Genomic DNA, 24,099 nt, shown 5'->3' on the forward strand with positions numbered 1-24,099 from the left:
TAGATAAGGTGGCTTTGACAATAACACTGAGCTGTACAGAACTTCAGCCAGAGACTAAGAAATAAAAGCGTCATCCATCTACTTCTTGTTTTCTGAAGTAAACTGTTAAAGAAACCCAGCGGCACTGAGGCCAGGATCAAGTGTTACGGCAACACAAGGGCAGAAATAGGCACATCAAGCCTAAAACTTGAATATTACTCCCAACAACATAAAACAGCTGCACGCTTTCAGCTGGGATCCAAAGCTCTGTTAATTTCTCTCACAAAAGGGGCTTTACAGCTGTGGCGGGTGCCATGGGAGATGATTTAAGTCTTTTATAAGCATACTCCTTATGCTTACTTAACAAAATATTAAGTATATTAACGCTTTTCAGGTGTTTTGTACTGCTAAAATCAAATGCATTGGTAGCTGTTTCTCTGCCTCAGCCCTACCTGTTGACACCTTACCAGATGCACTTACACAAAGCAGCTGAGACTAGTGGAGCCCACCCTCCCCCCCTCCGGATTTACAGGCAGAAACTTCAACTTGTGCTGAGAACCCGGCTCTGGAGAAAGCGGAGCTCCTGCATGTTCATCAGCAAGGTTGGAAAGAAGGATTCCACCCCCCCACCTTCCCCCCCTGCAAAGTCTTGTAGCAAAGCTCTTTAAGAAAAGTCATAGTTAACGCTTGAATAATTTTTAGTTAACACCAGAATAATCTGTTAACACTAACTCTAGTTAACACTATAATCTTTGCAAAGTGGTCTTGATTTTATTTCAATAATGCGGGCACTGTTTTCCCGCAAAATTCACTTCCTTGTTTTGGAGAAAGTGAAGTCCATTCACCGTGAGAATTGCACAAAACACTGTATTTTATTAATGAAGTCAAATGTGGACAGTTAAATTCATACAGGATGTTCAATAGAAGGACACTTAACACGTTCATCATCTCTAAGATTCTGTCTTAAGTTTAAATAGTGGCTGGCGTAGGCATAACACGTTAATGCTAAAATAAAAGATGCTCAGCAGATAAAATAACATCTCCGTATCCCGTAGTACTGGGTGTCCGGCTGAAGCCCGACCAGAACTATTGCTGTAGTGCAGGATAAAAAATGACGGTGTACTTTTTAGCATACAATTCCATGAGAGACAAACCCTGCAATCATTCATTTTAACTCACTGAAAACTTCCCTCCTGCAAGACTGCAAATAATTGAGAGCTTGCTTTACTAGAACAGAGTGCCCGTACCTGTCGAGAAACCACCAGCTTTCAGGTGAGCTGTAAGCTGATCCTTCTGGGGAAGGAAAACTTTTAGTTTTTTCACCTGAAACGCACAAAGCCAAAGGACGATGAATTGTAGCTACCTGTTTTAGTATTAGTACCCCAACTGGACGCACGTACCACTTCCATCCTAATGGCGGGGAACTCGATCTTAACTCTCAAAGGAGTTGCCTTCCAAAATCACCGGAGTGGCGAGTGCACCCCCAAACGCAGCGTGTCGCCATGCTGAATCCCAGCTAGCGATACTATGCTCGAGTGTGGTACCGAGTCTGCCGATACGCCGGTTTCATTAAGCCTCAGCGCCTTCAGAAATAGCGTCACTTCTCTTCACGTACCAAAGCTGCAGAGGTTAGGATGGAGCCAAAACGGTCCTGGTGTTATAATAAAGCCCTAAGAAAGGCAGCAGGTTGTATAGTTACCTCCTTGCGAGCAAAATCCCTGCCCTAAAACTATGCAACCTACTACCTCTTCCTAGGAGCCCAGTGCTTCCTTTGGGCAGTTCCTCTTGCTTAGCAGCTGCTCTGGGAAGGCAGTTTAGTTTACCAGCTGCTTTTGGTCTTCTGCACGTACTGCAAGCGTAGGCTGTCAGCGCTGCCTGGTAAGCGGTTAACCGGTTCTAACACTCCGGGCTTAAATACTGATGATTGGCTCCGTTTTCACTCTCGTCTACTACACTAAACTTTCAGTCCCAAAAAGCATTTTCATGCTTTTCTTTCTTACGATAGTAAAGATGCTAGCTGGTCGCACTAGCGCGGAAGCAGTTAGACAGGGTACACCTAGGACGTCAGGAGGAAAAAGAACGCAATAAGCTTAAAACATCTTTTTACATAAAAACAGTAACCAGCTCGGATAAAAAAATTACAGTTCTGGATCTTGGGCGCTCAAACTTCACAGCTTTACACTCCCCCAAAAAGGTGAGGGGTCAGTTTTTACCATTCAACTTTAATTTCGTATTACATTGTTGAAGTGTCACTTGCTAGAACCGGAGAAAAATAAGCAGCTTTATTAGCGAAGCGTAATGGTTAAGTTGTTTCTCCAACTTTTACTAAGCAGTTGGGGTCATGGAACTTTAATGCATTATAGAAATCGGGGTCTCAAAACAGTTTAGGTCACAATATGTAAGTTTGAGCTACGTGTGGTTTTACATTCAAACCCAAATTGTTTTAGAATAATTTCCACTCTATGGGGTATTCCACTCCAAACCTAGTAACATAAGCGTTTTCCATACCCGGTCGGCACCGTGCCGCTCACCTTGAAAGAAAAGTCGTATTAGTCAAATGTATCACTCGGGGGTTGCACCGTTGGCACTGACTGTTAATCCTGCAAATTCCGTCACTGATTAATTTGATGCTTTACAACCCGGAATTTCTCTGACAGCTCTATTTTTGCTCAATGCGGACACGAATGACGGCAAAGGACCGCGGTTTGTTTTACTCCTCAGGGAAGGCAATAGATTGTATAGTTATCTCCTGAACAGGGTAAAATAACTACCCTACAACTATACAATCTACTACCTCACTCTGACAGAGAAGCATATACTTCTGCCAAGAGCTTACATAGCTAACCATACTTTAAAGAGTATTCGATCCTTCAGTTAGCAACGTTAAACAACACACCAATTAGAACAGCACTCATTTGTATTCGATTACCCCGCCATACGCATACAGGGATCAGTCTATTCTTCATTTTTCACTTGTTAGCGGAGAAAAATGAATGTAGAATGATAACCTAGCTCCACCAAGAATCAGAAAAATCTAAACGCGATTACCCGCAGATGTTACAGAAATATCTTCCCCTATAAGCACTGCAAGTACAGCCGTTCGGTAGAATCTGACAGCGAGCTTAAAATTGAGAAGCTTCCGTTGTTGACTTTCTGCTACTTTAGGAAAGACAGTAGATTGTATAGTTATCTCCCAGTTGTGGGTATGACCCTAAAACTATACAACCTACTACCTCATCCCACAGCGCAGGCGTCTTCACAGCCGGTGGGGGAAGAGCGGTGCCTTAGTAGAGACGAGTGAGGCTAGCTGCAGACAGCATTTACAGAATAAAATACTGATCATAGGAAAAACATTCCCATAAAGTTATTTTAAAGATAAGATTCCTTAATTTCAAAACGTTACCAATTGCTTGGGTCTTACTACGTTTCATCTTTAGACAGGTAGCAAGTTGTAGCAGTCACAGCAAGTAGCCACACAGTCATTAAACTTGTCTGTTGAAGGAAAAGTGCTATTAGTGTTCCACAGATGTAGCCTCTAATCTGAAATTAGAAGAAAAGTCTATCAGAAACATCAGATCTAAATGTCGTTCTCTTTAGAACTTAAAAATAATAAAATCTAGGACCATAGCAATGCAGCCAATTTACATGGCTCAATATGAGGCCCTAATATTTAGAATCCTGATGAAGTAAATATATTACATACAGCAACTTTTTTCAGCTAACAGTTAATAGCTCAAAATAATGTACTGTCAGTAGTATTTTGTGCTGCTTCTGTTAGTTTTAAGTTACATTAGTCCCACGCACAGGGATTCTTCTGTTATAAATGAAACTCATTAAGATTACAGCCTATACCCTGATTTTAATTGTTAAGCTGCTTTACCAAAAGGCCACTTAAAACGTACATTGGTTTCGGATCAGAAACAAGCGAGTTTCTGTAGCTGCTCCTGACATAACCTTAAAGCCAAGTTCCACATTAATACGGCTCAACATCGTCCTGAAGTAAAAAGGCGTAGAATATTGAAATCAAAATACTTGCCAGCCAGATGCATGCCTTCCAGTCCCCTTCTTAGCAAGGACATCTTGAGAACAGAGCTGGAGAGGAAAACTGATTGGTTTGTCAATGTAATTCAGAAGACAGTTGAAAATGTTTACAGAAATTCAGTTTTCAAAAGTTAAATACATGTTTTAGTAGTATTTCACCCCAATTCTAAACTGAGGTTTTCAGACCACTCTTCAAACAAAGCCTTGATAGAACGAGAGTGCCCTAATGCATGTTAATGTCCCTGCCAAAAAACACAACGCGTGATCCAGTGAATTAATATACAAAGGGATGACGTTATTCCTTGAACAGAGAAAAAAATAAAAGTACTTTACAACCCCCTCAACCCCTTACTCCAGAATCCTTTATACAAATATTGATGACGGTTTTTGGTGAATCACTGTTAACATCTTGTCTGTAACTCGTATAAATCCCTTTATTTGTTTTTGCTGACTTACACGCCTACCAGAACGTACACTTTAGCAGGCACAGATGGACCCGAGCAGTTGGTCCTAATGCCTAAACCAGAAATAAATTAGAACGGTAGCACTGGGACAAAGTCAAACCATTATGAAGCGCTGGCACGCACCACGTCCTTTTGAATGAGCTCAGGCAGAGGTCCTGCTGGCAAGCAGATATTCAGTAGGGAAGCTGACAGTCCTTTCAGTGCCCCGTTCCTGCATCTAAACCTTCAGCAGCCGAGCAGAATTCATGTAAAGACCCCATTTCTCCCCAAGAGCCAGCTCGCTATCTTCGCTTTGTTACTCAGGGATGCCACGGAGTTACCGAAGTCCCAGATGTTTAGTTTCAGAAGGAACTGTAAGATGAAGCTGGTGGTTCCCTGAGGTACTGAAAATGTTTTAAGCGCTTTGAAAAACCGAATAGGTGTTACCACACAAAAAGCGGAAGTCAAAAACGCGAAATGTATCAAATACGTAAGACGACACTTCTGAATTTCCTTTTTTAAAATTAAGCCTGGAGGACACAAGGATTGTAATAAACCTAGAAACCAAAGCATTGCATTTCACCACCTTCAGGCAAGTCAGCTATAAACCTAACCAACTCGAGAAGACGTACCAAGCAGCTTTTATTTTTATTTCCACCACTAGCAGGACTTCCCAATCCAGTTCTATTATCGGCAATTCTAAATCACTTTTTACTGCCACCACCAAGTATTCCTGTTAAGTACCTGCAGCTCCTCAATCCTCAACAATCCGTCTCCTTTCACCTTCCTGGAAAAAAAAAGATCTAACACAGATCTGGATGGGCTGTTACTTAAGGTAAAAGTCCTTGAAAAAAATGTATTACTTACTTCCAATTGTTATCCTGTGGTTATATACAGTAGTCTGGCTTGAGATCATAAAGTGCACATAAGATGGTAGGAAAACCTCATTCTGTAACAAATACACCTTATGAAAGCTCATCAGGTATCCTGTCTTCTACCTATTGCAGAAAAGCAAGTTTATTGATGTTGCATCGCTCGGGTATCATTTTTATTCCGTTTACTACCAGAAGGGTATAGAATTAAAAGAATTAAAATTCTAGTAAAAAAAAAAATCTTCCTTTGGAAGTTCAGATTACCTTTTGCTTTTTTGGTTTTTACTGCGTATTCACGCAAGGTCTAGCAAATTAAGTGTTCCGCTTTACATTAATGCTGCAGTTCTGAGGGTTTCTAACTTGTGGGTTATTTCTCATGGTTTTTAAGACCCGTATCGCTCAAGTTGCAGTGTCCTTTGACAGAAGGAGACCTGCCAGGTCTCCTTGGAGGCCTGCTGTATGCTGCTTCTCTGATGTCATGCATTGAGGTTTTCTGGCACGCGCAGCAGCAGAGAAGCCTGATGGACAGCACGCTTGATAAATTATGCTCTGGCGCAGCCTCTACTGATTTGGTATGTTCTCATCGAGTGAATCGGCTATTGCATACATCCCCGCTACCGAGGTCACCGAGCTGATGATATCACACCTCAGCACGGCACAAGAGTTTCAGGGCTATCCTCGCCTTCAGGGCGTATTCTCTCCTTCAGCAACAAACACCCGGCTATGGAGACTTTAAGCTTTTAAGACAGACATGGTTAATTTGCTTCCCTTTTTAAAGGCTGAGTTCAAAGCAGTATTTCTCCAGTCACCATGTGTTTGTATTTTAAAATCCCCAAAGCAGTGGCAGTGAGGAAAATGACACTAATTGTGTAACTTTCACGCAGCAGTGGCACAGATGAATGCGTTCACTGTCAACCGCAGCCCAGGGCTGAGGCTCCAGCCTGGTGACACACAGCTCTCGCCACACGATGGAGCTCCGGGGTTTACAATACCGGCACTAACACCAATTCCTCACAATTTTACCCCATGATTTCAGTAGCGCGCCCTGCCTTGAAGCCACGCTACCAGACTCCTACGGACTCTTTTCAGTGACTGAATTCCTGCCACCTTCTCCAGACACGAACCTGCACATCCAGCGTCCCCAGGGACTACACGCAGCCTTACAAACTCAGGTTTGTTCCTTCAGTGGGGTTTTTTTTGTTGTTGTTTGACTGGTGGGGATTGGAGGGGGGAAAAAGGGAGCAGCATGATTAACACAAACTTCGTTACCCTTTGTATTGCTTCCCCTCGCTTCACTCAACTGCCCCTGCACATCTGCCATCGCGTGCTACGGGCACACCTACCTCCTCACCCTCTTCCAAAAGAGGCTCAGTAAGATTACATAGTTACTGACACTAAAGGTTTTGTCAATTAAAAATATTTCATCTTCTATATTCACAGTCTTGGACTGTACCTTCTCCTTTGCACAAATAAAGTGCTCATCTTGCTAGAGCCTTCCTCCTAATTTGTGTCCGAGAGAAGTGACAGTAGTAGAATCCAAGTGGGCTCTGGCGGATGCTTTTCAGGGTTTTCTTGAGCTACCTGCAAGTTTAAAACCTCCAAAATGACCCTAAACTGCACAGAAAAAGAGTCTCAAGAATTTACACGTTCTTGTTTAGTACCACAAAGCGGAACATGAGCACTCTTAAGCTATTCTCCAGCCTTGGAAAGAGAAAAAAATAGCTCAAATAATAATTATGATTTTTATTCATTAGTCTGCTGGAGGAACAAAACGTGTATGTGTGGAAATAACAAAAGTCCCATTTCTTCTCAGGGTGATCCTAAAAGACAAATGCTTTATTCTCCCAGTTATTTTGCCCACTTTGCAACACAGAAGAAACCACCTGAAGCTGCAAGTGAGTTTGTAGAAGGAGCAGTTCCTACACAAACTGTGCTTTTCTGACGCCTGCTACATGCAGCGTGGAGATAAACAGATACATTAACTCCAAGTATATAACGCTGTAGTACATCCTTCTGCGAAAACATCGTTGGGCAATTGTAAATTTGTAAACAGCCCGTTATCTGAAAAGACTTATTTTACTCTCGTGCTTAAAGTCAGCTTTAGAAACCCAGCAGGTAAAATTAAGTATAAAAGAAAATCAAACCTGTAAATTAAAAAACTGTGTGAAGATTAAGACTAAACAGATTAGACGGTGGGTTGTTTTTCGGTTTGTTTTTTGTTTGGTTGGTTTTTTGGGTGGTTTTTTTTTTTTTTTTTTTTTTTTTTTGCTTTGTGCCAAGCAAATTTACCTGCACTGAAAACAGGAGAGACCAAGACAGCAAAGACTCTTTCACCAGAAGGTAACACTTGCCAGCTGAAGTCCAGGCGTCTTTTTAGGAGTCCCCTGCTTATGCCCAAAAACTTAAAATTATTTGGACATGCAGTCCATTTAGTAGCAATAGACTGGAGTGAGTGTCAATCACACCACAATATTTGTTTGAACTGGCAAATTTTAAAAAGAGGAGAAAAGGAGTATGAGCAGTTTCAGCGCGCAACGCTAGACAAATTTATAGACGCGCTTTAACGCTAAGGGTGAGAGTACCAAAGTCCATGCACCTAGACAGGGATGTGTCCACGCCTGTATTTCTTGGAATGTTTCACATAACAGCGTACGAGTAACACCGCTGATTCTCACCAATAATGTATTTACCCACTGTATCAATAGGAAAGGCCTTTTTTTTTTTTTTAAACAAAATCTATATCCATTTACATTTAACTGCTTTAACACAAAGCATTCCGGTTTTAAGTAATTATAACGTAAAACATTACGGTTTTGCCACATTTTCAAATTTTCTGTTTGATTTTGACTTGTTTCTCTAACCATTTAGTTACAGATGGAATATAAACACACAGAAATCACAGTCTGAAAGAAATTAGAAGTCAGTACTGCCCACTCGTGCACCAAACGAAGGCGTATCTCCTGTGGAAAAGTAAACTAAGTGAGCATCATAATTTCTAATACGAACAAAGAACCAAAGTAATCCAAATCCTAGCATCTTCCTGCAGACATCCTCGATGATACAATCTTAGTATTAAACTATCTGTGTATAAACGGTGCATGCCTACTGTAGAATGCTGGCAAAAACCTCGGCAAGATTAGATAACATTGTATGTAAGGAAAACGTCTACGCTAAAATGTTATCAGATTTTCACAAATCCTTTTTGAATACGCGTCTGTCGGCGCACTGGCAGAAGAAGCGCGTGTATGAGCACACTTCAGCTACAGCTTCAAACGGCACAAAGGTCTCAGCGCACTTCTCAGAGGAAACCCATCGTTTTGGTTACTCGTTCCTGCTCCAAACAGGGATGCATACTTATAAATGTACAAATGTGTATTTATTTGCTAGATTTTTATCTCTTGGGACCTGCTACTAGCACGTGGGCCAACTTTTTCTTCTGCATAAAGTTTGCACGTTAATACAATTACACAAATTCATCAAATAATGACATCAGAGCATGAAAGCATCATTTTCAAGAACGCCATTTAACGTTATTAATTAGCAACGTAATCAAACATCTATTGCCCTTTGTAAGACCTGGGAGCCTTTCACTATTTTGCAGATGAACTGATGTTTTCTGCTACTAACAACAGCGAAAAATACAGAAGGCATTTATCAAAAGGAAAGTGAAATAAGGTTACAGCTTGTTAGTAGTAGTAGAAAAATAAAGCAAGTGATTTGATGTTTTATCTAAGCTTCCTTTTGCCACGTCTCCCGTCTGATTATGCAAAATAACTTCCAAGCGTGACCTGTATGAATCGAGGTTGCCTTTGAGAGATACAGAGTACAACCTGGGTGAAAAGCTCAGCGAAAAAAATTACAATCAACCATGTCATATGGAAAAAAAATATCACAACACTGCTATTTAGTAAGTCCCTCTTCCTGAGGGATTGCCCTGCTACACGGCCTAAAAAATAATATTAAATCTATTATCTATTATCTTAAAGACTGCCGCCAAGTTGGACCAACCACTTTAAATAACCCACTGGGTAAATTCAGCTTGAATTTACCCGAATGTTGCTGCTCAGAACACGTCAAATTTGACAACAGGAGCCACACCAGTCAGCAACTGTTTTGGAGAAGCTGAGGACGCTTCACCCGGCTCCGAGGATTGGGAAGCGGGTGCCCTGCTTCTTGAATATCGTTTTAATTAAGTTAAAGAAACACTACTGCCTTTTGAAGGGATGGATTAACTGCCGCCTAAATTCTGTCACGGGTTAAACGCGACCCGCTGTTATGATTAAAAGATGATTTTTATGTATATTTTTAACGGAATCAAGTCGTGTGTCGTCCCGTCCCCCCCCCCCCCCCCCCGGGGTCCCCCCGCAGCCCCGGTACCGGGGCTGCGGGGGGACCCCGGGGGGGGGGGGGGGGGGGGGGGATGTCCCGGGGAAGGGGGGGGGGGGGGTCTGCCCCCCCCCCCAAGGCCAAGGTCTCCCCTGCCCCCATACTTGATAGCGGAAGTGACGTACCCAGGCGCTGACGGCATCCGCGGCCTATCCCCATCGGGCGGCGGGGCCGACCCACCAGTCCGGAGCGCCCGGGGGCGGCACTTCCGGGCCTTCAAGTTAGTCTGGAGGAGAGATATTGGGGGGGGGCGGGGAGGGGGGGGGGAAGGGAGGAAGAGAAGGAAGGAAAAATAATAAAATAATTTTAAAAAAAGAAGGCCTCCATGAGGAAAATAACGACGATAAACGCACAGCCCCGGGGGCGGGGAGGCCCCGCCCGGCGGCTGCTCTCTCGCCGCGGCAGGAGGCCGCAGCCGCCACCGCCCCCCCCCCCGCCTCGCTAGGGGCAGCCCTCACCCCGGCACCCAGTGGAGAGACCGGGCCGAAGTCTCCGCGCTCGGGAGAGGGCCGGGGCCGCCCGTCCCGCCCGCCGCCCCGCCCCGGCCCTACTGTGCCGTTTCCCGCCGGCTGCCCCCAGCTCGCCGCCCGCCGGGCGGACGATGGCGGCGCCCCGCAGGGACCGCGCCCGCCGCCGCCACCCCGTTACCTGCCGCAGGGTGACCCGGAGCCGTGCCGGGACCCGGATGGAGTCGCGGCCGCTCCTGCCGCCGCTCGCCGCACAGCACCACGGGAAGGCGCGACGCGCCCCGCGCCGGCCTCCCCATTGGCCAGCGGGCGCCAAGCCCCGCCCCCCGGAGCCGCCAGGCGGAGGGGGCCACCCGTCTATCATCCGCCGCCTCTCGCGCCCATTGGCTTTGGGGCGGTGCAGCACCGCCTCCACCCGGCACTCTCTCTCCTCATTGGGTAGCGGGGAAAAGTCTCCGCCCCGTCCGCCATTTATTTCAGGCGTCCTCGGGGGCATCCCTGAAATGGCGCCCCCGGCGGCCGCCCTGCCGCGGTGGTGCCCGGCGGGGCTGAACGGGCCGCGGGCCCTCCCGTCCTCCCTAGGGCCGCTTCTTGTCTTCCCCCGCCTTAGGGCGCCTCTCTCGGCCATGCCGGTGCCGCAGTTGCCCGCAGGCCCGCGACCAGGCCTACCCTCAATAGGAAGGGTCTGCCCGGCCCGGCTGGCCTTGCCTTGTCGGACCAGAGTGTGTGTCCCTCCAGCCCGCAGTCACTCATGCGAGGGTTTGTGGTTTTACGGCCAGCGGTGGCTCGAGTTCCCAGGGCAGCCGCTAGCCCTGGTTCTCATTAGCACCGTTGCCTGGCTTAGGGGCTTTGGATCCCTCTGGCCCGTCGCCGTTGCCCCTCTGCCTGCTTCCAGGTTGTTTCTTGTAAGCTGCTCAGGCTGGAAATTGGTTGAAAGATTAGAGACCGGTGAGCGCGCGTACATCTTTCCGAACAGCGGCCATCTGAACTATTGCCCGCTGCCAAGTAGTATGGCACCAGGTAAATGACAAACACCACCTGCAGCCAGAAGTGGCTAACCAGTGTGGCCAACTGCAGTGTCTTTAGGAAACTCTCCGGAATGGGTGAGGAGAAACAGTTCCCGATAAATACCCTACGTGTACGTGCAGTTTCTATACAGAGCTCTTGGCTTTTCAGCTTTGCAAGAGTGGCTTTTCTCCTTGGCATTGACAGCTTTTGTTTTCATCATATCTTCATGGGCTATTTAAGTAGATGGTTGAATGAGCAACATGACTGGAGTTTTAAATGTTTTGCTGATTGCATTCTCTGATAGATTATAACCTTGTTTAATTGGGGAGCGACCACAGACGCACCTCTCTTCCTTCATCCTTCCCTGCAATCCCGATGAGCTCTTGAACTAATGAGTTCGTTACTGTTCTTTGCTGGGAAGAAGCGCCTATTTTCTGCCAGCCACCTTTGTAAGTAATTCCTGTTTTCAAGTTACTGGCCTTTGCAGTTGGGTGAGAGAAATCTCTAGGTCGCTGTTGACACTGTTGCAATTTGTGTATTTTTGACAAAGTTTGTCTGTACTTTTCTCTCTGCATCTGCCTTTGGGTTTTATCCTGTTCTACTTCAGAAGTAATCTGACTTGGAAGTGTTATGTTAATGTGTCGTTACTTGATCAAAATACCTTTCCTGGTTATATTCCTGATTGATTTGTTAATGTTTTGGGGATGCACAGGGGCTACAAGGCACATCACAGTCTTTCAGAGGAAGGGAGGTGCTGCTTCGGCTTGTCAGTGTGTCTGCAACATCAGACTCATCAGGGCTGGTACAAGCTCAGGGAGGGAAATGCTATCTTTTAAAAACAAACTTCAAACACGGATCTGTTTTCTGTGTCTCTTAATTTTCACAAGATCATTGGGATAGAGAGACCTTAAAAAAACCTGTGAATGCAGAGTATTCTTGACAGTCTTTGTAAGTAAGCTTTTCTGTTTTCTTCTTTTGAGAACTTTTAGAAATAAACTTTTGTGAGTTCTTAACAATTCTGTATGAACAACTTTGATGAAGCTCTTACGTGTGTGGTGTCCTGTCTTACTTCACAAGTAACGGTTTTTATCACAAATGTGAGAAGGGAACACGGAGCCTTGTTTTCAGTGGTGAGACCAACGAGCAGATTACGGTCTGGCGGGAGGCGTCCCTGCCCGTGATAGGGGGTTGGAACTAGGTGATCTTTTAAGGTCCCTGCTAACCCAAACCATTCTGTGATTAAGCAGTGACCTGTCTGAAGGCAGACGTTTTGCATGTCAAACAAGCTAAGTTATGATGCCTCGGTAGCTAAAAGGTGAACCCAAATGCAGTTTTCATCCCTGTGCAGGTAAAACTTTGACAACTAAATTCGGCCGGCTGCTAAATGACTTTTTAATCTTTACTTTCAGGTGTAATTTGACGCATTTTCTGACGAATACAGAAGCTACAGCCCCTGTTAGGGTGAGAAACTTTTGCCAGGTGTCTGCCAGGTACAACCGAGCAGCACTTTGGGAGCTCCTGCACTTTGGGAGCTCCTGCACTTCCACTGTAGGTCACAAGATGGGGTATGAGCACCTAGAAAGACGCCTGTCCAAGTAACGCATTCAGGAGCAAAATACAATCGTCAACGCGCTTAGGCGCCCTCCTAATTCTTGCTACTACACAGCCAGAATTTGCTAGAAGTATTAATTACTAAATGTTGTCTTTCAGGAGTCATATTCAGCAAGGTTGTAGGAGGTATGCGTAAATTCAAGGACACGTTTTTAGTAAGGTTGTGCTGTCTATAGTGAGGATTGCGGGAGGGCTGGATTTGCCGGAGAAGCGGAGTGCTGTAATAAGGAAGTCAATCCCAGCTATCAGGTAAACGAGGAGGGAGGGATACAGAAGCATTTTTCAAAAAAATGAAGCATTCGATCGATGACACATTTATTTTCACAGCAGGAAATACCTATTGAGTGACGGTGTTCTTTTGGGCCTGCGCTTTGCCAGATGCAGACTGATTCATTTGTGGCCATTGCTCATTTTACCCATAATTGGGAAGTGACATTGGTTTTGGCTTGAGAAGAGAACAATTCCACACTTTGTCCAATCAGGCACCAGACAGTTGTTAACATGACAAATTTTTCTTCAGAAAGTGAATTTTTTTATCACTTTTTGCCTGACTTAAGTAGTATTTTAATAAGAAGTGCCAGCCCATCTGTTTTACGGAAATGCACATAGTTGTGGGTTAGCAGGACATTTTCAATAGCACTAATTTTTTTAAAAGCAGATAAAGCACGCTGAGACTATGTGTAATATCCTAGCAAGAGTCTTTGGTCTTGCAAAATAGTGCCAAATAGTTCTGCTCGCCTTACTCTCTGTTTCTTTGAGGAAGTTAGGAATCACAGAATGGTTACAGTTGGAAGGGACCTTAAAGATCATCTCGTTCCACCCCCTGCCCTGGGCAGGGACACCTCCCACCAGCCCAGCTTGCTCCAAGCCCCGTCCAACCTGGCCTTGAACCCCTCCAGGGATGGGGCAGCCACAGCTTCTCTGGGCAACCTGGGCCAGGGGCTCACCACCCTCACAGCAAAGAATTTCTTCCCAATATCTCATCTAAATCTCCCCTCTTTCAGTTTGAAGCCATTACCCCTCGTCCTATCACTGCATGCCCTTGTAAAAAGTCCCTCCCCAGCTGTCTTGTAGGCCCCCTTCACATACTGGAAGGCCTTTTCCTCATCTAAGAGTGGATCACAGTGTAGACAATGTTGAAAACAAACGCTGTGGGCAAATGCAGTTGGTGTCAGTACAGAAGAAAAAAATTCAGATGTATAAACCACTTGTTACGATAAATTTGTCAAATTCAGTTCTTTGAAAAAGGGGCGATGTAGAAAGCCCGAGTTCTGACCCGAACTGGTAGATGCGGTAAAGAGGTGGCACGTTGTCACTGGCTGCTGCAGATTTCCTTGTACCGCGCTTGAGCTTCGGTTGCTCCAAGTGCAAAAGATCAGGAGTGACAGTGAAGTTATTCTGAGCATTTGACTTGCTAAGCATTGCTTGGCTGCAGCAGCGAGTGCTTACAAGCTGTGACCTTAGCCCCGTGGAGGTCAGGTTACCTCCGAACGCAGCGGTCATGACAAGTAAACAGCACCTGAGCAGCATCTTAGGGCAGCACCTCGGCAGGCTCTAAGTGAGAAGCAAGAGATAAGGGCGATAAGATTCGTGGTTGGTCCCAGTTCCATCCGTTCTGCGTAAGAGTGAAAACATATGTACATGTGCCTTTGTAAATTATACAAAAATTAGAAGATGGTCAAAATAGTAAAGACGAAAAAAGTGTGAAAAGAGCTGGCAACATTGGGGCTGGAGCGAGTGTCTCAGCCTGATGAATATGGAAGTGCGCGGTCACATAGCACGGGAACTGCTGAAACCCAGATTCTGGTTTTCTGTTTGCTTCTGGATTTTCATTAGTAATTTTTTTTTCATTTTCTGGATTTCCATTAGTAATGTACAAGTGACAGCTGGAGCTTTTCTCACAATTAGGGCATTCATATTTCTCCACCATTCTCATGTGAATCCTGTAACGTCAAAAAAAATTTTTTGAACTTAATGTTGCACCCTCTTTTCACAGAGACTGCTAATAGAAAACCATCATGAAGCTGGAGGGAACTTAACTCTTTTTTGCACTTATTTCAGTTAAATTGGCTTGAAAGTGGTCGGTGAGTTCAAAAGGAATGAGGGGAAGAAGGGTGGACCCAAACACCTACCTTGGAATCCAGACTAAAAGCATCAAATGGAGTTTGGTACGAGGACTGTCTCCCCCACTCTTGCATTAAGCGTGTGCAACGCGACAGATGGACAATAGAGCTGCTGGTGCATGTTCTCTCAAAATCGTCTTGAGAGTAGTTAGGAGAGCAAGTTTGGGGTTGGCTTTGTGCAGAACAAGTCGGGGGTGCGATATCTGCTCGTTTTAGAATTGATTTTTGCATTCCACCGGTATGCCTGTCATCCCGCTTTCACATGGGGTACCAGGGAGCTGTGGGGAAATAGCAGCTTTTGGCCCCAGTCCCGTCTGTTACCCTCATCAGCGACGTCTGTGTTCGCACGAGGAGGCTTGGTACGGAGTAGGGGCGTGTGGGGCTGATCCTATAAGCCTTCAGCATCAGGGTTTTGATCACTACCACCCCCAGGCCTGATCTGATACGGTAATTTAAAAAGAAACCTTCCACACCTGGAACAAAATAATCCCCCAGAATCCTCTGGATGGATCTCTTCTCAACATAGCACCAGGAGTACTATTTGACATGTCCTGAGTTTGTTAGATTTCCCAAAAGGTAGTCCTGATACTACCAGAAGAACAAAACAAAACAAAAAAAAAACCCCAAGCTGATAACTTTTTAAGTTTTCCGAAGTTAAAATGTGCAGAGATTGAGCAGTCATTACTCTGAAAACCAGAAATGCTTTTGTATTAATGAGCAAAGAATTGTAGAGAAAGGATGTAAGGAAAAAAAGTGTCAGGTGAGCTCTGTACCTGCCAAAAATTTAAAAGATACACTCATATGAATATATTGTTGACTGTTCTGGGAAAATTGTCATATTACCAAATATATGAAGTGTTGGAGCCTAACATTTATCATCGTAAAATAAATTATTTTGTAATTCCCTGAAGTTATTAACCTAGCCTTAGTACAGAGGTTTATATGGAATTGACCGTGCGTGGTCGTGGTTTAAGGCTCAAATTCAGCGCTTAGGATGTGAATTACGTTTTCTCACGGGGAATAAACTTGAAGGACGTGCAGCTGTCAGGGTCGTGGGGAGGCTTCGCAGCGCAGGCTGTGCACAGGCTCCTTTTCCCCGCCATCTCTAAACCCACCCTGGTTAGACAGCCCGTCTCACCCCGTCCTAGGCTACTCTTTTAGTGCCGGCTTCCCAACAGTTACTAATTTGTGGTGGTACAGTTAAGAGTCGCAGCGGTGACAGTGTGGCTACATGCATAAGATCTAACAAATGAGTACTACAATGACAAGACTCGACTGGTCACCTCTTCTCTCTGAGCGGACTATTGAGAACTAACTACAAAGGTAACGTAGCCTCGAATTTCACAGAAGCTTAGGTACTGCGGTTTGCTTGATGTCATATTTCTTAGGATACACTGCCTTTTAAAAAAGTTTACTGCTAGCTACTAAATTAAGGCAGAATTTAACCGTTCTGTGAGAATTTATACTAAAAACCTCTCATTCTGTTTACCTTTCAAAGTAACTTTCAGTTGTTTGATGGAATATAAGGGCAGCACATATGACTGGGAAATCAAGGCTAAATGTCAGGAGAGAGTGCTTTAATTTAGCCTGTCAGCAAAGCTGTAAAAACTAAGTTTTCACTAATGCTGATGTTTGCATCAGTGCTGCAGCGCAGGGAGGGCTGCATTTTCAAAATGATCTTGCTTGCTGTTATTTGACTTCTCAAATAGTTGCAGTACTTCTTTGCAGAAGTCGTGATCAGGACTCTCATCTGAAAAATCAAAGGCAGGACATTCCGACTGATATGTCTCAGGTATGTCCGTGATACTTGAAAGCATCTCCTCACTTGCAGTAGAGAGATAATCCTTGATATTAATTCCCCTGATGAGCTCTTCAAAATACTGTTGCATTGAAATGTTATGCTTTGGTTGCTGCTGATAGGAGGCTTTTCCTTCTAGTGCTTTTTCTACCTTTTCCTTGAATTTTTTGTCTTCCTGGAGAAACTGGAGAGGATTTTGGTGCTGTTCCAGGAGGGTTTCCATTTGCTGGTAAAGCTGTCCAGACTCTTCGGCCTCGTTTGAGATTACCTGCAGTTTCTCCAGTTTTGTGGAATAGTCACGGTGTAACTTGGAATGCAGTTCAGCCATTCGGTACCGTATGCCCTTCAGCAACCCCCTTCCGACTGTGTCAATCATTACCTTGGTGTCTGTAGCACCAGCTGCTAGCTCATTAATCAGCTTTTCGGTTTCCTGTGTGAAATAAAGCAACAAAAAGTTAGGTTCTGCTCCACCTCCAGCCAGGACAGTATTGCATCATAACCATGTCTCCAAGGAATGTTTAGAATAGGTAAGTGCACTTTTAACTTTCAAAAAATATGATATGCAGATATACATTATAGACTGTGTGCTTTTTGCAGTTCTGGCAGCCGTTAGTGCTCAACACCAAATGAAAATATAAATAATTTTACATGCATTTCAAAACATTTTGCTATTTTGTGTCTCGGTTAGCAAGTGACCCGAAAGCCGGCAGCTTTGTAAAATGGATCTCTTAGAATGCCGGTGATGTGTTTTCTTTAGGAAGCTGTGGAGACTGCGCTGAGCTCAAGCCTTCTTTGCGGAGATAGCACCAGGGTGAGCAGAGTGCCGCCTTGCAAGCCCGCTTCCCTAGTAAAGACATCGGTCGCAAGGTGTTCTCCAGGAATATTTGTGCTCTGTACATGTGTTACCACAAGTGTTTGGGATGGCAGACTGTAAGGACCGTGTGTTCTTTGCAGAGACCAGAAGGTAAGATTTGCAAGCCCACAGCCAGTTCTATAGCTTAGTGTGTTTCTTCAGCTACTTAATGAGCATTAACAAATTGCGAAGACATGGGAGAAGCTTCGGTATTCAAAACTCGTGTTATACCCAGCTGAACAAAAATCAAAGAGCCAGTTTGGCCAGGGCTATAATACAATCTAAGTAAGGATTAAAATATATTCTTATTCTCTTCCTGCTAAGCCATTTTGTCTTGTATATCCTAACCTTTTTTTGCAAAAACCTACAAATTGGCTGCCTACTATCGAAATCAAAATGCAGCGCTCTCATCTTCTATTGGACATCCAGGGGTCCTGTGATTTTGTTAGTATCACCTCAGATAGGACACTTGTACCTTCCTAGCTTCTTCAGATTTCTTATGAACTAAGTTTAGTTTTGTCGTGAATGTTTTTTTCCTTGCACTGTAAACATCCGATACTTTTGCAACATTGTGGTCCTTGTGTTTTCCAAAGAGTTTACAGATTGCACATATTGGCTCGTCCTCAGTCAGACACATCTGAGAGAGAAAAAAATACACAACGAGAGTCAGTATCTACGTACAGGTGAAATAACCCAAGTAACTTGTTGGTCTGTCTGTCATTACATACTGTTAGAAGTGCCAAAACCGAGTACTGCTGCTGAAACTGTAGTGTTTGTCTTCCAAACCAAGATTGCTGTTACTCTGGGTTTGTTCTCTTGGCATTTGCAGTACATAATACAAATTTTGCCAAACCACGTGCCTTTTAGTTGCTGGTAAAAATAGCGTACTCGCTTCCTGTACATCCTGTGAGTTTTGCTATCAGGTGGTACAGGGAAGTTTCCCACGCAATAAGCCGCGTTATTGGCCCTTACAGCACACATGGGATTATGTATTTTGCATCTTGGTGATAAGCAGTGCCAGATACCCCACTGGTGATGGGGGACAGTGGAAAACGATGCATAACTGCAGATGAAGATACGGTCCGTACCTGGAAAACTTAAGAACGACGGAGGTAAGTGCTATCTGCAGGCAGGATAAATGCATGTTTTTTTCCTCTGTTTGTAATCGTGTTACCATCTTAGACAATGCAGTCACACACGTGTACACTAGCACACACAAACCGAAATGTTTTATAGGAGGGAGAGAACTCTGATTTATGGCTTAGCCCAGGAAGAGCTTTCTGCGCCTGGCTAATGAAGGCACATGCGTGTGGGATGCAATGAGCAACGGCTTCCCCGGTGGAACAGGAGGAGATACTGAAATGGCATTGTGAGACAGAAGAGCAGACCAGAAGGCAGATGTAGTTTTGTAAAACAATTCGGAGCGTGTGAATGAGAAGCTTGAGTGAGGTGCAGCGAAATGGGGAGCCAGTGGGAGAATTCAAAGAGGAGGTGCATTTTTCAAAGACAAATGGGCAATATGCATCCACAATGTGTCTAAAAACTGATGACTAATCACCATCTGTGGCACTAGGTCTTCCAGTCCTGGAATGAATGAAGGGGGTTTTGTGTCTTTTGAGCTATTTATGATTATTTATGGTGTTGCTTTCTCTAGTAGTAGTGTAGGAAAGGCAGTAGGATGATTGAACTCCTTGAGGAATGAGAGCTTGGACCTCTCAGAGGTTTGATTCCAATGGGACTACTCATGTGCTTACCTCTAGCCAGGCATCTGTGGCTTTTGCAGCCACCTTCATCGGGGGATTATTGGGAAGCGGGGTATTCAGTATGAACAAGAGAAGGAAACTCTGGTCGCTTTTAGTCATTTTAGTGCAGTGCTTAGAAAAGGCAAAGAAGATACTTAGACCACTTGATCGGGTTCAATAAGAGCAGTGTTAGTTCTGCCGTTACTCAAAGGCTGAGCTTTGAGCTTCACTTTTAAAAAGGTGACAGCTCTTTTGAAGTTTATGAAGCTGCTTGCTAGTGGCTGCAGAAAATTCCCTGTTGGTGGGATGGATCAAAATATTCTGGGTAAGAAATCCTTATCGATATTCAGTATTATATCATTTTTGTTACAATTTTGGAATAAATTTCTGTATCTTAATATTACATAGTTTGTTATGATAACAACTTTGCTATACGTAAGGATTTCATGAAGTATTGACCATCCGCTAGGATTTCCAACAAATAAAATTTTGACTTAGCACTCACAGAACAGAAAGCGTGCAGATTACTAAAATGAAAAGGGATAAAAATTCATACCAAATTTATGTTTTCTCCATGTTCTTCACAGATTTGGGACAACTGTCTTTTCTCCTGAGTACAGTTTGTTTCAAGGTCATATTTAAATTTCTCCAGTATACTTTCAACTAGACTATTTCGTAGCAGGCTGGCAATTCCTCTGCCCCTCAAATAAATCATCTACAAAGGAAAAAAATGGTAAAATCGTTTGAGTGACACGGGAGCGCTTTGTTTCTCTGATAATTCAGTATAATGCAGAAAAAAATACATCATTTTTATTTAGTTGCTATTTACATTAATAAGATTTGAACCGCGGTGAAATACCAGTTGGTTCAAACATGTATTTTGTAACTTGTAGGCTTTTGAGTTATCGCTTGCCCATACTTTGCCTCTGAGTATAGGGAGTTTACTCTAAACCAATGGGAATTGCATTGTTTAGTCTGAAATACAGAATTTAGCATATCAAGCAGAGAGATCTTATAGTTTCTGTTAACAGGCAAAAAGTGTATTTATTTTTTTTTTAAATATTCAGAGGCATGTCCTGAAGGCATTATGAGAATCCAGTCCTGAACCTTTTACTCCCTGAAGTCAGTAAATTTACTTGCATGTTAGACAGGGAATACAGATGTCTTCATCTTTCCCTGAATTAAGGTTTTGTCTCCATAAAGCCTATGAGGAGGTTTTAAAATGCTATGTATTAGCATATTAGCATTTAGTGGCAGAATCTAACTGTAAGAAAAGCCTTCAGAGTGGACTTGACACTTACAGAAGTCTATAAAATATGGATATTAAAATAAGGATGTTCCAAATTTCAAGAAAATCTGCTGATTTATTTGTGTAGTAAACCTGCAACCTGTCAAACGGGGAAACAATGGTAAGCAAATATCTTGTTTAGTCCGAATCCTAGAAAATATCTCATTTAAAGAAGATGGGATTTAGCACTTGCACATTTTTCCTCCGGCAGGAATGCAAGGATTGCGCGGCCAGGTTTTGGTGCAACAGCAGCAGTGTGTTCAGGGACCAGAAACACAGATGCCACGCTATGAAAAACATGGGAGTGATTGCGCATAACCTGTTCCGTTCATGACAAATCCGACGTGGCGTCTTAATCCTTGAGAGAACCGTGGTGCTCCAGTGAAGAGATGGGGCATCCCTGCCACTTCACATTAAAGCAGAAATCTCCTAACCCCGAGATGTGGCATCTGCCCAGCTTCCACAGAGCAGGTAGGATCACCCCTCCTTACCTTCCTGCACAGCGGGCAGTGGAAAAACCCATTGACGTGGTGACAGTTCTGGTGTAGCGTGATCTTCTCCAGGCATTGCTTGCAGAAGTTGTGTGTGCAGGGCAGCACCAGGACGGGGGGCGTGAAGAGCTCCAGACACACGGGGCACGACAGCATCTGTCTCCAAGTTTCCATGGTGGTGGTGGGTCGCCACAGGAGGAAGAGCCTTTTCTGACAGCTGCCAGAGCATCCCCTTGCCCTGGCACTGGACTTCTAGAACCAGCCCCGGTCTCTGTCATAACATCTCCATGGCAATGGCAGTTCCCTTCTCCGAGATGACGACAGCTTAACGGGATCTCCTGCATCTCTGATCCCACCCAGCACGTGTGCAATACCACTGTGTTACACCAGGACACTCTCCTTTCTGCTGGAACACCTTGGTCTCCATTTAAGTGCTCTCTTGGGTGTTTACCGCTCGGAGATGTTGGAACAATCCAGCATCTCTAATTAGAAGAGTTTTGCATCTTAACACAAGGGAGGTTCCTTGTGGTGGTAAATTATTTTGTTACTTAAAATTTTTCATTCAGAATTGCATCTTTTGGTTTTGTTCACTCATTTCAGTTCACATTTTCATTACCTTGTGATGAAAGCTTCTTCCAAAAGTCAGCCTCCGCCTTGTTAGCAATAATCCTTTTGTTATCATTAACATCTTTAAAATGCATTTTTTAGAGAATGGAATAACTCAACAACATTGAAAGCTAACACAGCATCTGTTTGAGGAACATTCAAATAACTGCTTTGTGCCAGGTACTGAAATATATTAAAGGCTTCCATGGACTGGACCTATATTAAAGGTCCGCTGTTGAAAGTCTCCCACAGGCACAACCCCTTGCTGTCACCAAGGCTTGCATATTTATCAAGGCATTTGGTTCCCTGCTTTTAGAAAGGGATATAGAAAACATGTAAGACATTCCTTAAATATGCCGTGTGTTGTCCAGTAGCTAGGAAATTAGAGTTAATAGATTAATGACTGAAAGAAATCAAAGTAACCAGACAAGTATAATCATGAGCAGGGTGCACGTGCGCACACACACTGATCAGACGTTGCCCTTTAGGGATGTTAATACCTGGGTTTCATAGCAATTATGTTCCATCTTTTGTTATCTCCAGCCCACCCACAGCTGTCTGCGGACACAACTGCAACCGTGGTTGGGGCAGAGCTGGTTGGTTCTGTCCTCTGCTTACCTGGGATATTCTTACTCCATGGGAATGAAGATTTGGCATTCAGGTCTCAGACATACATCAGTTTTCTTGTGCGTAGCAAACCTCTGTCAGTTAGCTAGAAGATAGGAGCGAAGCCATCAGGCTTCAGGCCAATAGTTAAGGAGCGTTGTTCTTCGCCCATCTTTCTGATTCAAGACCTTTCCTAGAGAAAGCAGGAGGAGTAAATGGGAGACATTACGCTGGGAATTGAAGACAAAACATCTGCTTGAATGTTGAGTCTGATTGTAGCGTAGTGAGTTTTCTAGTCACAGGTACATTTAGAAAATAATTTGTAATGCGCTAGCAGCCTGTCGCTGTTCTGCTCTCTAGTCCTTCTCTTTTTTCCATAACCTTCGTGTCCTGCGAATTGCGACGCGTGGTGCAGACTAGCAGAGGATGCTGGAAGGAAGGGTGCTCCGCCACTGAGATGGGATGCGCGGGTGCAAAAATAGGAGTATCCATAGGAGAGCCTGGAAACCCCGCGTGGGAAGTACGGTGTTGTTTTCAACGTGTGTTGCAGTCAGCCAGCGTCGCTGCCAACCCTGAATGCTTTTTGGGTTTTGTGTGATTGTGTAGAACATTCACTTTGAATTTTTTACACTCTAAATTAGTATCTTGATACAGAGTAAGTTTGTTTTCCCCTCAGTATAGCCCTTTTCTTGGTGCTCAGTGGGGCTGCCGTGCAGCCAGGGTTGCAGGAGGATCTCTGGCTGCTTAGGCCACGGGGACAGGACACCTCGGCTCCATCCTCATTTTGGTTATGATTTGTGAGGGTCGTTTTGCAGGCATTTTACGTTAACGGCCCTCAGTTTATTCATCTTGAGAGTAAATGTGATAATGTACTGAAAAGTGGTTTTCTTATTACTTTAACTGTTGTAGCATTTGAGGTGTTTGGATATGTGTTATAATCCAAGTACTTTGATCAAAAGATGTGTGAAGTCAGCAAAAAGATATATAGATAGAGGATGTTGTTCAGTTCCTTAACTGCAGATAGTTTAGAAATATGTCAGAAATAAAAAGTTATATATGCATTGTTTGGTATTTAATACATTCTCTCTCCTGAAGTAGAGCTATTTATCTGTTTCAAACTAAGGCATTTCTTCATGCATTGTCTTTACTTCAATCATTGGAAGCCAGTTACTACCTGCGTGCAACTGCTATTACAATTATCAATGAAACCGGTAGCATAAATTCCAATATAAGCACACCCACTATTTTTTCTGTAATCTTTTCAAGGTCCGGTATGCAATTTGTCAATTCTTAGCTGGCATGGGCAAACCCTTACGATGGCATCAAGGTCAAATCACGTGGATGGAGCAGGCAGGGCTGGATCACAGTCCCGTGGTGCTTCCCATTTGTGGAGCCAACGTGATTACCTGCACTTGGTTATTTTTGTAAAACGCAGCGTCAAGTCCTTCACTATTTAAATACGGGCCAAGCCCCAGCAGTGAATGCACAGCACACGCTCGGTGTCAGCGTGGCGGGGGAAGAGCTGCCTGCAATAGTGGGAATCACCAACATGAGTTGAGTTTTGGCCTTGACATTAATATTGCAGTAGAACCACATCATTTTTCACTTGTCCAATATAATATACATCAGTTCTTATGAAAAAAAGTAGGTTTTGAGTAACATGGCTTAAATTCTCCTTAATGGATGTATAAAGTATAAAAGGCAATTCTTTTTTTGGGGGGAGCAAATTAAGTAAAACCCTGGAAAAAATCTTTATATGCTATGACAAAATATTCATTGAAACAT

At 44.0% G+C, this 24,099-nt stretch overlaps 2 long non-coding RNA genes across 7 annotated transcripts; one reads left to right on the forward strand and one right to left on the reverse strand.

Moving 5' to 3' along the window:
* Positions 1-832: 832 nt before the first annotated feature.
* Positions 833-10,475, reverse strand: LOC128915673 (uncharacterized). Of its 4 annotated transcripts, none has more exons than XR_008468724.1 (3): positions 10,370-10,475; positions 9,847-9,947; positions 833-4,071 (listed from the first exon to the last, which is right to left on the reverse strand). It is a non-coding gene; the product is annotated as an uncharacterized LOC128915673 (long non-coding RNA). The 4 variants fall into 4 exon arrangements; XR_008468725.1 differs by having other exon boundaries at positions 833-5,461; XR_008468723.1 differs by having other exon boundaries at positions 833-8,295.
* A 1,957-nt stretch (positions 10,476-12,432) lies between these two features.
* On the forward strand, positions 12,433-23,287 carry LOC128915869 (uncharacterized). Of its 3 annotated transcripts, none has more exons than XR_008468782.1 (3): positions 12,433-17,255; positions 17,486-21,082; positions 21,175-23,287. It is a non-coding gene; the product is annotated as an uncharacterized LOC128915869 (long non-coding RNA). The 3 variants fall into 3 exon arrangements; XR_008468783.1 differs by having other exon boundaries at positions 17,486-18,693; positions 20,823-23,287; XR_008468781.1 differs by having other exon boundaries at positions 17,486-17,692; positions 18,556-23,287.
* The last annotated feature ends 812 nt before the right edge of the window (positions 23,288-24,099 follow it).

Source organism: Rissa tridactyla, chromosome 10, assembly GCF_028500815.1.
Source record: "Rissa tridactyla isolate bRisTri1 chromosome 10, bRisTri1.patW.cur.20221130, whole genome shotgun sequence".
NCBI classification, from domain to species: domain Eukaryota; kingdom Metazoa; phylum Chordata; class Aves; order Charadriiformes; family Laridae; genus Rissa; species Rissa tridactyla.